This window comes from Euphorbia lathyris, chromosome 8, assembly GCF_963576675.1.
Source record: "Euphorbia lathyris chromosome 8, ddEupLath1.1, whole genome shotgun sequence".
NCBI classification, from domain to species: Eukaryota; Viridiplantae; Streptophyta; class Magnoliopsida; order Malpighiales; family Euphorbiaceae; genus Euphorbia; species Euphorbia lathyris.
Window position 1 is genome coordinate 8224866 of NC_088917.1, and position 10420 is coordinate 8235285.

Genomic DNA, 10420 nt, shown 5'->3' on the forward strand with positions numbered 1-10420 from the left:
TTTTCAAATTTTTAGTAACATGGTGCTAAAATTGATCTTACTTAAAAACATTAGAGTTAAATTTAAACCATTTCATACGTTATGGCTAAATTTACACTTCACTCAAAACATTAGAGTCATATTTGACACTTATCCCTTTTTTCAATTTAAAGTCTTCAATCAAAATTTTAATTACTAAATTAGTTATTTATTACATCCAAACTAATTATCAAGTTTATCTCGACAACTCGTGCTCTATGCGACATAGATTATCAAATCTACATAAATTTTTGTAGGATCCATACAAATCCATTTAGCTCCAAGGATTTCAATGATGAAATTTGGATTGCAGTTGCATTTCTGTAGTTCTGGATTTGTGGAAAATATTAATATGTCATTCAATACGTGATTTATTTTCTTGTATTAGTTTTACCTTTTATGGTTTTTTTGTTAGATGTTATTAAACCAAAAAAACAAAACGAATATGAACAGTAAACCTTGAAGAAGAAAAACAGAGTTATATAAATGTGATGCATGTATTAACAATCTACTTAAGAAAGATTTCGTCGCTAGGATACAACAGATTATGCAAGCGAACTCTTACCGTGTGTAAATTCGTTGCAACTGGAATAGGAAAACAATAACAATGTAAACGTACATATAGCACAAAATTTTAGATAGAATTTTGTATATATAGAACTGGAATAGACATGTCTATTCACGAATGAACACGACTGTTAAATTAAAAATGTTCTTAAATTAAATATTTTGAATTATTAAAAACTTGGTAAACAAAGCATGGACGAATATGAAATACATTTATTTAAAAAGAAGTCATTTAGACCTTAGGGACGAAGGCATAGAAAATTCAAAGCTAAACTTATATATACATATAAATTGTTGTTCAAAATAGTCTCATTTATGCTTTAGTATATATAAATGCATCATTATGCATTTTTTGTTTTATTAAAAGCAGAGAAGTATAAGAGGAGCCGAGATATCCCAACTAGGTTGGTATCCCTCGGTTGCCATGAGACCCAAATTCAATATATATAAATAGAAAATAAAATACAAAAGAGTCCAAAAGATAAGCAAACCAATATATCGTAAGTCCTATGCAATTATAAAAAATAAAAGAGTCTAAAACCGGCGGATGAGTATTCCACCAGCAAGCTGAAGTGCTAATCCGTCCCAAATTAGCTAGGCTGTCGGCAACTGTATTGCCTTCCCGGAAGATGTGCGATAGCACGAAGTTCATTGTGTCCAGAAGCGAGATGATCAACTGCCACTGAGATCGTTGTTGCCACGGGATCAGTCCAGTACGCGATTTCAAGAGGGAGACTACGTAAGTTGAATCACTTTCTAACCAGAGGATGTCCAGCCATGAGAGTGAGCAAGGTGAATGGCTTGTAGGGCTACTTCCAATTCAGCGAGCTTAGCATGTGTCTAGTACGAAGGAGAAGCGTAAGATCTGATGGAGATGCCTCTATCGTTTCTAAAGATGCCTCCGCCACCAGCTGACCCTGTATATATTTGCATTTTCCACTTCCAATTAATGTTTTCTTTTCTTAAAATATCTTTAGCTTGCGAACTTGTTTAAATTTACTTATTAAGTTTTTTTTTTCTTTTAACTTAGTGAGTATTTTTTTTAATTAGTTTCAACTAATTGGTTTAAAGTTATTTAAATGTTCTCTTATATATACTTTAAATGTTGATTTGATTCTTTTTTTAATACACATTAAATAAATTTTTGTCAACCCTATCGTATATTTTATTTAACACTAAGAGATGAAGATGATGATGCATAACTTTTAGTTCGCTAGTGTATAATGATAAAATTGCCTTGGTGATTCTCATGTTCTGAGTCCCCTCTCTTCGTTACTACTGACTAAGTTATTATTTAGTTTTTGATGTTGTTCTAGATATTAATTGATTTTCATTTTAACCTTTTATGGACACACATTATTTATTTGTATAAAAATGATTTTTCTATTTCATTCCAGCTATATTTCTAATCTTTTATAGTACACACGTTATTTGTATTAAAAATAAATTTTTGTGAGCTCTATCATGTATTTTTATCTAACACGAAGGGAGGATGACGATGATGCATAATCTTTAGTTTGCTCGTCGTGCATATGCATAATGGCAAAATTGTCTTGTCGATTCAAATATTCTGAGTCCTTTCTCTCCGCATTACTATTTGCTAATCACTATTAATTTGTGAAATCCATTTTCATATGTATGTTCTTTTTCTCTTTATAATCCCTAATTATTTTTAAAGGGCGAGCCTTGGCGCAACGGTAAAACGTTGTTGCCGTGTGACCAGAGGTCACGGGTTCGAGTCTTAGGGGCGGCCTCTTGCCAATTAAATTGGCAAGGGAAGGCTTGCCCCCAATACACCCTTGTGGTGGGACCCCTCCCCGGACCCTCGCTCAGCGGGGACGCGTAATGCAACCGGGCTGCCCTTTTTTTTTTTTAATCCCTAATTATTTTTCTTCTTAACTTTTTAATTTAGATAACCATGTCCAAAGAAGGTATATTTGATCAATCTGTTGTTTATTGTTTGTTGTTATTAACAAATATTAGTTGATTTTCGTTCTAACCTTTTATGGTACATACAAGTTATTTATATTAAAAATGAGTTTTTATTAATTCCAAGGGAGCTGGAGGCGTCTCCAGAATCACCCATACAAAAATGATTACAATCTTTCTGTTTCTGAAAAATCGAGGTTAAAAATGTCAAGATTGCATGAATTTATCCACTCCAATTTTAATTCATGACTATGCGTTAGAGGAAGATGAAATAATAGAAAATGACAAGGTAATTGATGATAAAAATTACATTGCTGTCGATGAGTTAGATTATTCAAAGGATTTTTATGTTTTGGATGCAAGTAACAATTCAATCATAAATTCAGAGCAGAATTTTCTGATTGACTCATCTAAGGCTAATGTAAATTTGGATATGCGTTAGAGGAAGATGAAATAATAGAAAATGACAAGGTAATTGATGATAAAAATTACATTGCTGTCGATGAGTTAGATTATTCAAAGGATTTTTATGTTTTGGATGCAAGTAACAATTCAATCATAAATTCAGAGCAGAATTTTCTGATTGACTCATCTAAGGCTAATGTAAATTTGGATATTCAAGAGGGTATAATTTTATATCCAATTGAATTTAATTGTGCTTTTCAGGTTGGCTTGATTGATTCCACTGTGAAGGAAAAGAGTAACCCGGACAATCTTGAAAATATTTTTGGTTATGATTCGGGTGGAAAGGAGGATGAACGGTTAGGAATTGGATAATGTAAAATCACAGACGTCTGGCCAAAGACGTTAAATAGAGGCGCTTTTGGGAGGCAGCCCAAGTTGGTCCTGCTCAGACCAACAGTTATCATTTATGTTATGTTTTGCTTTTGCTTTTGTTCTTGTTTTATTTTATTTTGTTTTTGAATAACTAACTTAACTACCATCGTCTTCTCCAATAGGCATGTGTTTCCTTTTGATTTAATTTGCAGGTGTCAAGGTACTTGATAATGGTGGAATAAGCTTCAGTTTCAAGTTAAGTGGGCTTTATGACAAGTTTAAAAAGAAATAAATGGATGCCCAACAGTAATTTTCAGGGAGGTAAAAAAATAAAATAAAGAGGGACAAAGGGTTAAAAGGTTACAAGGGTAAATTGTGTACATCAATTAACTGAAACCCTATAGGAGACAAGACCCACTTCATCTTCTCTACACCTCAGAGCCGTCCCAAACAGGGTAGAAACAAAAACCAATTATCTCCAATTTTCGTCGATCACACGACCACCGATTCAACCACCGCCAACTCCGACTCCTACAGACTTGTCATCGCCCACTTCTTCAGCAGATAAATCTACCACAGTCGTTAACTTCAACACTGGTAGCCTTTTTCTCCTCTGAAAAACATCCTTTAAATAGGACTGTAAGCGAAATTTTCTTTTCAATCTATTACTTTCCTTTTATTTGCTGCCCTTTGCCCCTAATTGTTTGAATTCCGCATTGGGACAATGCGAGGAGAAAAGAGGGGGAGGGACGTTTATATAGAAGTGCTTGACTAATTTTGGTTGTGATGGTTAATTTGTGAAAAGGCTTCCAGTTTCTGACTGGTTTGAAAATTCTGCTGCTGGTATATTTGGTTTATGAATCTGCTGCTGAAATTTTAGCAAGTCTACTACTGAAATTTTTGAGTTAATTGATGCAAATTTTCTGGGCTTTAGTGCTATAAATTTATGAATTTGCTGATGGTTTTTGGTGCTGATTTAGTGCTATAAATTTATGAATTTGATGCTGGTTTTTTGTACTAATTTGCTGCTGAAATTTTGGGTGAATTATCTACAAAGTGCTGCTAAAAAATCGGGTTTAATTCTATGAGATATGTGTTGAAATAGTGTGAGGTGTCTGCCTCAAAAGAAAAAAAGAATCAGAAAATATGTTCGAGTCTAGTGTGAGGTGTCCACCTTTTGCTTCGTCCTTAAAATTACCAATGCTAGCTCTCTATTCTGCACTTGATTGAAAATAGGTTGCTAACTTAGTACTGAAATCCTTAAGTCTTGTATTGAGTAAGGTCATTGATTTCAAAGGGTCAGGATTGCATAATTGCCTTAAAGATGCATATGAACTACTTGATTAATCTCCCTTTACATGGAAAGATGTTTTGAATGAAGCAACACCACTTGTATCCCTATTTTTGGAAAGACTTTGAGCCTAAATGCAAGAACAAAATACATTACACTTTGTTCTATTTTTCTGAGTGTTGTCCAATTTTAGTTTAAAATTCTAGAACTTGCCATGTTATGCATTTCGAGACCACATCTGATGAATTTGAGCATTAAAAATGATAAGGGCAGTAGGTTTCTTTTCTTAGCCATTTCAAATAAATTCGAACCCTTAGTCTTGCTCAAGACTAACAAAAATAACAGTATCCAGCCCTTAGTTCAGCCACATTTGAGCTTTTTCCCCATTCTTGACACAACCCTTGTTTGAGTCCTTTGGTCAGGGACATTTTAGCCATCAGAGTCTGTATATTCTTTTACTTTATTCAATGATTAATTGCTGCTTTGAGCAATTTCCGTGTTTGAAAACCACAAGTTCAACAAAGTATAAGGATTCAATTAAATAGTCCTTTAGTTATAGTATATGTGGGTGTGCTTCAAAAAGTGTCTAAATAGACATTAGTCTGCAAAATAGTAGCTTTCTTGTTCTAGTTCAAAGGTTTTCTATATTAAAAAAATCAGAAAAAAAAGCCTCAGAAAAAAAAGAAGAAAAAAAAAGTCAGAAGCATAGAGAAAAAGAAGAAAAATAAAAAGAAAAAGAAACAAAGAAAAATTTCTTGTTAGTTTTTTTTTATTTGAGTCTGTTTATAGTTGTTTAAGTTCATCTTGAACATTCATTCTGAAGTTTGAGAATTGTAAGTCGTTTGTAAATAATTGAGCCTTGATTTCCATTTGGCCATTTTCAGAGTAGAATGTACATTTTTACTACTCTCGGTTTCCCTTTCTTCCTCCTTTCCTTTCCAAACCTTACCCGTAGCCTATATTACACCCTGTTTTAAGTCCCTTTGATTTAGTGTCTTGAATTCATACTAAGTGGTGGAGATTTGATATATTGGCAAGCTTATGGTAACTTCATTCTAGGTTGTGAATTGAGCGATTTCTTGAAAAATTAATCATAGCCTAAAACACTTGAGTGCAATGAGTGAACTCCATGAGGGTGTTGCCGAAATTTGATTCATCTATCATGCACATGGTTAAAAGCTTTTTTTTCTGAGATTTTTCAACTAGTTACATTGTGTATTTAAACATGAATAAATTCTTGACTTTGAGAGTTAATGGCTGATAATCTTTGCATTATGAGGGGGATCGGAAAAGGTTAGTAAACACGAAATCATTAGAGCTAAGAACTGTTGACATGATCTGGTATGCTTGAGGACAAGCATTGGGTAAGTGTGAGGTGTTTGATAAGTGTCTATTTCAGCGATAAAATACCCACTTGTTATGCTATTTGTTAGCCGGTTTGATTGTTATCACGGGTTTTATTGCTTGTTTTATGTATTATGCCTCTACAAGAACTTATTATGAAGAAAGGAGCTGAATTGGGGCTATTTGGAGCTAATTTGGTTAAAGATAAAATATGGAACTGTTTTAAAGACCTGAAGTCGAAACTGGAGTTAGTCTTGCCCAAGACTAAGAAGCAGACGGACAGAAATCTTTCCAAATATGTCAAGTGCGAATCTGTTCAAATTTATCACGTTTTCAGATGTCTATTAAGGAGTTTTTAGCCTACAAATCAGGAAGGAAGAAGTCAAGTAGTATTAGGAAGTTAGAATATTTATTTTTTTAATTAGCTAGTATTTATCTGCTAATTAGGGTTGGAGAACTCCTATAAATAGGAGAGGATCTATCTCTAATGAGATTTCAGTTGGAAGTTCAGTTTTAAATTCCGTTTTATAATCAGAATTCGGTTTTACATTCAATTTCATTCGGTTTTTAGTTTTTAGTTTTTAGGTTTAGCTTTTATTTTTATTTTGTTCTCTCTTTCAAAAGAGAGAAAGGTTGTTCTCCATGGCTATTCATAGCTAAACTTCTAATTTCGGTTAAGTTAGTTTTGTATTTGAAAGAATAGATTCAGATTTGACAACCTGAGATTGTCTTTCATGTGACATTAATACAAAAGTAATTGGGTTTATTTGAGTCGAATGAACAAATAACTTATAAGGCTGTCAATAGATTGAATCTTGACCGCTGAGGCTGGATTATTTATTGATTAGGAACTAGTTATTTGCCGTGCTTGACTAGTTTAATATTAAGGAAGAATACTCCAAACTGATCCGGTATATATTTAAGAATATAACTTTTCTGTCAATGATCAAGATTAATTGAATTCCTTGCCTGAGAACCCCTTAGCTGAAATCTTCTTTATTTATTATATTCAATTTTGATTTTGTTATTTCGGTTAACTTAGGTGATCAATCTACTCAAATCCCCCTTTATTTAATTTTGTTATTTTCTTGATTATTAATTTAGTTAAATCAGTACTAATCTTTTGTGTTCGACCTTTACTTACCCTAGTGCAAGCCTAAGGGCTGTGAAGTTATAATTATATCTTTGGTGGATTCGACACCCATCACATATATAGGCAAGTGTAAAATTCACTCCACAGCATAACAATCTTATATTCACCTCTCATTAGTTCAAGCACATCATGTTTGGCATGCGTCTAAGACTAAGAGAGAGGCCACTGATGATACATAACTTTTAGTTCGTTGGTTGTACATAACAATAAAAATTTGTCTGTCATCCGCATGTTTTAAGTCCTCTTTCTCCCTCTCTTTGTTACTATTCGATAATCACCATTAATTTATAAAAAATCCATTTGTATGCGTATGTTTTTCGTTGTGGTGTTTTACTATATTTCACAATTTCCATTTCTAATAAGAAGAAATACTAATTTATTTCACACAAAGCCACATCTTTAGAAGTACAACCATTCTAACAAGTACAACAGAGAATAAAAACTAACATGATGAATATACAATTTTGGGAAGATTGAAATTCCTCCTACTATGAAAAGATTTTAAGATTGATTCACATTAAGTTAGTTTGTGCAATGGATAATCTACAAACAATCAGAACATTAAAATACATAAAAGTTGGAGAGATAGAAAGACAGAGACCATCTTCTTGTCTCATAAAAGTCTTCCAATATTGGAGATCTTATGTGTCGTTTCCATTAGAGATTTGAGTTTACTCATGCTGATGTGTCACCCATCTCATCATTCTGATACTTTTTAATCACTGAAATCGCCGGAACCATCTAATTGAAACAAAATACAAAGTTGGCTGATTTTATTGAGATACATTAAAGTTGAGCGACCATTTTAAGATAATCATCTAAGTTCGATCACTTATGTTGCATTTAACCTGATTTCAAATACAATATTATATTAATCATCAAAAACAAAAACAGAACCATTCGCATGAATCAGTTGCAATCTCATCTTCCATTTATATCCATAATTATAAACCAACAATATGATCATTTGATCAATAAAAAATTAAACAGGATAAACCAACAATATGATCATCTGATCAAAATACAAAATGAAAAAATAAAAAATGAAACCGGATAATGGTCTATTTTTCACTATAATCAATCTCTCCAAATCAATATCAGAATATGATGAAAATGAATAAAGTAGGCAGGCCAGTCAAGGCTCTATTTTATCTATAGCTGTTTTCTTGTCCACAACTTGTTTGTGACCACATAAATAGTAGTCATATTTAGCAGCTTCATTCCAATGTTACTTATGCAATGTCGGCTTCCTTTCCATCCATTAATTATTGCCTGCACAAACTCAATATAGCTCGTTCTTCATTATTTCATTATTCTTAGGCTTATCTATAGCTCGTTCTTTATGTTGGTTACTTCTGAGTGGACCTCGTTCTTTATGTCGCTTACTTTCCGCTTAACTTCCATTGCTTCATTCAGTTACCAAGCATGCTTTGCACTCTAAACATTATTTAGAACATCACAAACTTACTTTGTTTGTCCATACTTGCGAGCCCAAATATGCTTCTTTGCGTTGATCCGAAACTTTGTTATGGGTTCCCGTTGAAGATTCTATCAACTGAATCAATCGATTGGTCATCTTCCGAGACACGTTTACCACGATCCCTGCCCCATAATCCATCAACGGGGAAGTCAGAATTCACTGCTCCTGCCACAATGTTCACATAAAGATAAGATTTGAAAGACATAATTGTATCTTGCACAACTAATTTAAAAATAGCAAACATATACCCATCAATGATTTTAAAGAATGTAAAACAGAAAGATAAGAAAAAAGGAAGCATAAAAGGGAAAAAGAATGTTTTTTGTTTATAACATTTTTCGAAATCCTAGATTCTTCTGTGTCAATCAGACTTATTAAAAAAAACCATTGACAGAAAGTACCCAACATAAAAGAAAAGATGACCTATAAGACAGTTTTCCTAACCACAGACTTGAAGTCATCTCTGATGTAGAGAAGGGCACCAGAAATCACACCCGCACCCAAAATAGAGAATTTCAAAAGGGAATAATAATAAACCTTTAGCTCAATTCAGAATCAAAATAGGAAGTGACATTCTAATACAGGCCAATAAGTAAAATAAACTAAAAAGTGAAGCAAACAAAAGAAGTAAAATAAATTTAAATTAAGAAATGAAAATTACCAGATCGTATAGATAATTTTGTATAGGTTCATGACTATCAGTTGATACAGGAGATGCAGATTTAATTGTAACCCTAATCGGAATCTCGTCCCATAAACAGCACAACAAGTTTCCATTGGAGGTTTCAATGTCTTTCCCAGAGAGCACCGATTTACAGGGATGCCTGGGAACACCGATTTACAGGGATGCCCAGGCGAAAAAGGAGGGGCGGTCATTGCACGGCGCAGAACACCCACTTTGGATAGAAACCCTTATGCTTATATAATGTAGGTCTACAAGTTCCTTTCCAAACTATGTTGTTCATATAGACCAAATTGCCCTTATGTAATGTAGACCAAATTGCTCTAATGTGAAGTCACTCCAATTTTTGATAATTTTGTTAGTATCAGTTTGTTTTATTTCTTTTAAATAAAAAGTATGTAGTAAAATTTTGAAATAGTTCATTTTACAAAAAAAAAAAAAAAATCAACGAATATAAATACCTATCTGCAACAGCAGACCGCAATAAATAAAACAAACAAGTTTTTAATATAGTTTCTAATATTTTAATTAAGGGATAAGGGCTAAATTTGACTCTTGCATTTTCATATGAAATGCAGATTTAGCTTTATCGTACGAAATTATCCAAATTTAATCCTAACGTTCTTAAGTAAGATCAAATTTTAGTCGTATATTACTGAAAAGTTGAAAAAACTGGTATAACTGTCATATCAGACATTACAAATAAGTTTATCAATAAACTGAAGTAGTTTTGTACAATTTTAGTTGGTTATTTATAAATCTATCAGTGACACAAATTGTAGCTATGTCAACGACATATTAAATATCTTAGACTTAATTGATGTTTAAAATGTCTGGTTAAAAAACAATTGAACTTCAAAAAAAAAAAAAACAATTGAACAGTCTTTTCAAATTTTCATTAACATTGTGCTAAAATTGATATTGCTTAGAAACGTTAGGGTTAAATTTGAACTATTTCGTACGTTACTGTTAAATCTACACTTCACTGAAAACGTTACAATCAAATTTGACCTTTATCACTTCTTTTAATTCAGGGATAAGGTACCAAAATAGGTCTAAGGTTTTTGGGGAAGTACCAATTTAGACTCCACGTTATAGGTTTAACGTTTACAACATAACATCAATTTAGGCTTAACGTTTACAACATAACATCAATTTAGGCTTAACGTTTACAACATA

General features: G+C 32.7%; 1 long non-coding RNA gene across 1 annotated transcript; it reads right to left on the reverse strand.

Moving 5' to 3' along the window:
* Positions 1-7984: 7984 nt before the first annotated feature.
* Positions 7985-9474, reverse strand: LOC136203105 (uncharacterized). The gene is made up of 2 exons (XR_010674707.1): positions 9221-9474; positions 7985-8724 (listed from the first exon to the last, which is right to left on the reverse strand). It is a non-coding gene; the product is annotated as an uncharacterized lncRNA (long non-coding RNA).
* Positions 9475-10420: the final 946 nt, after the last annotated feature.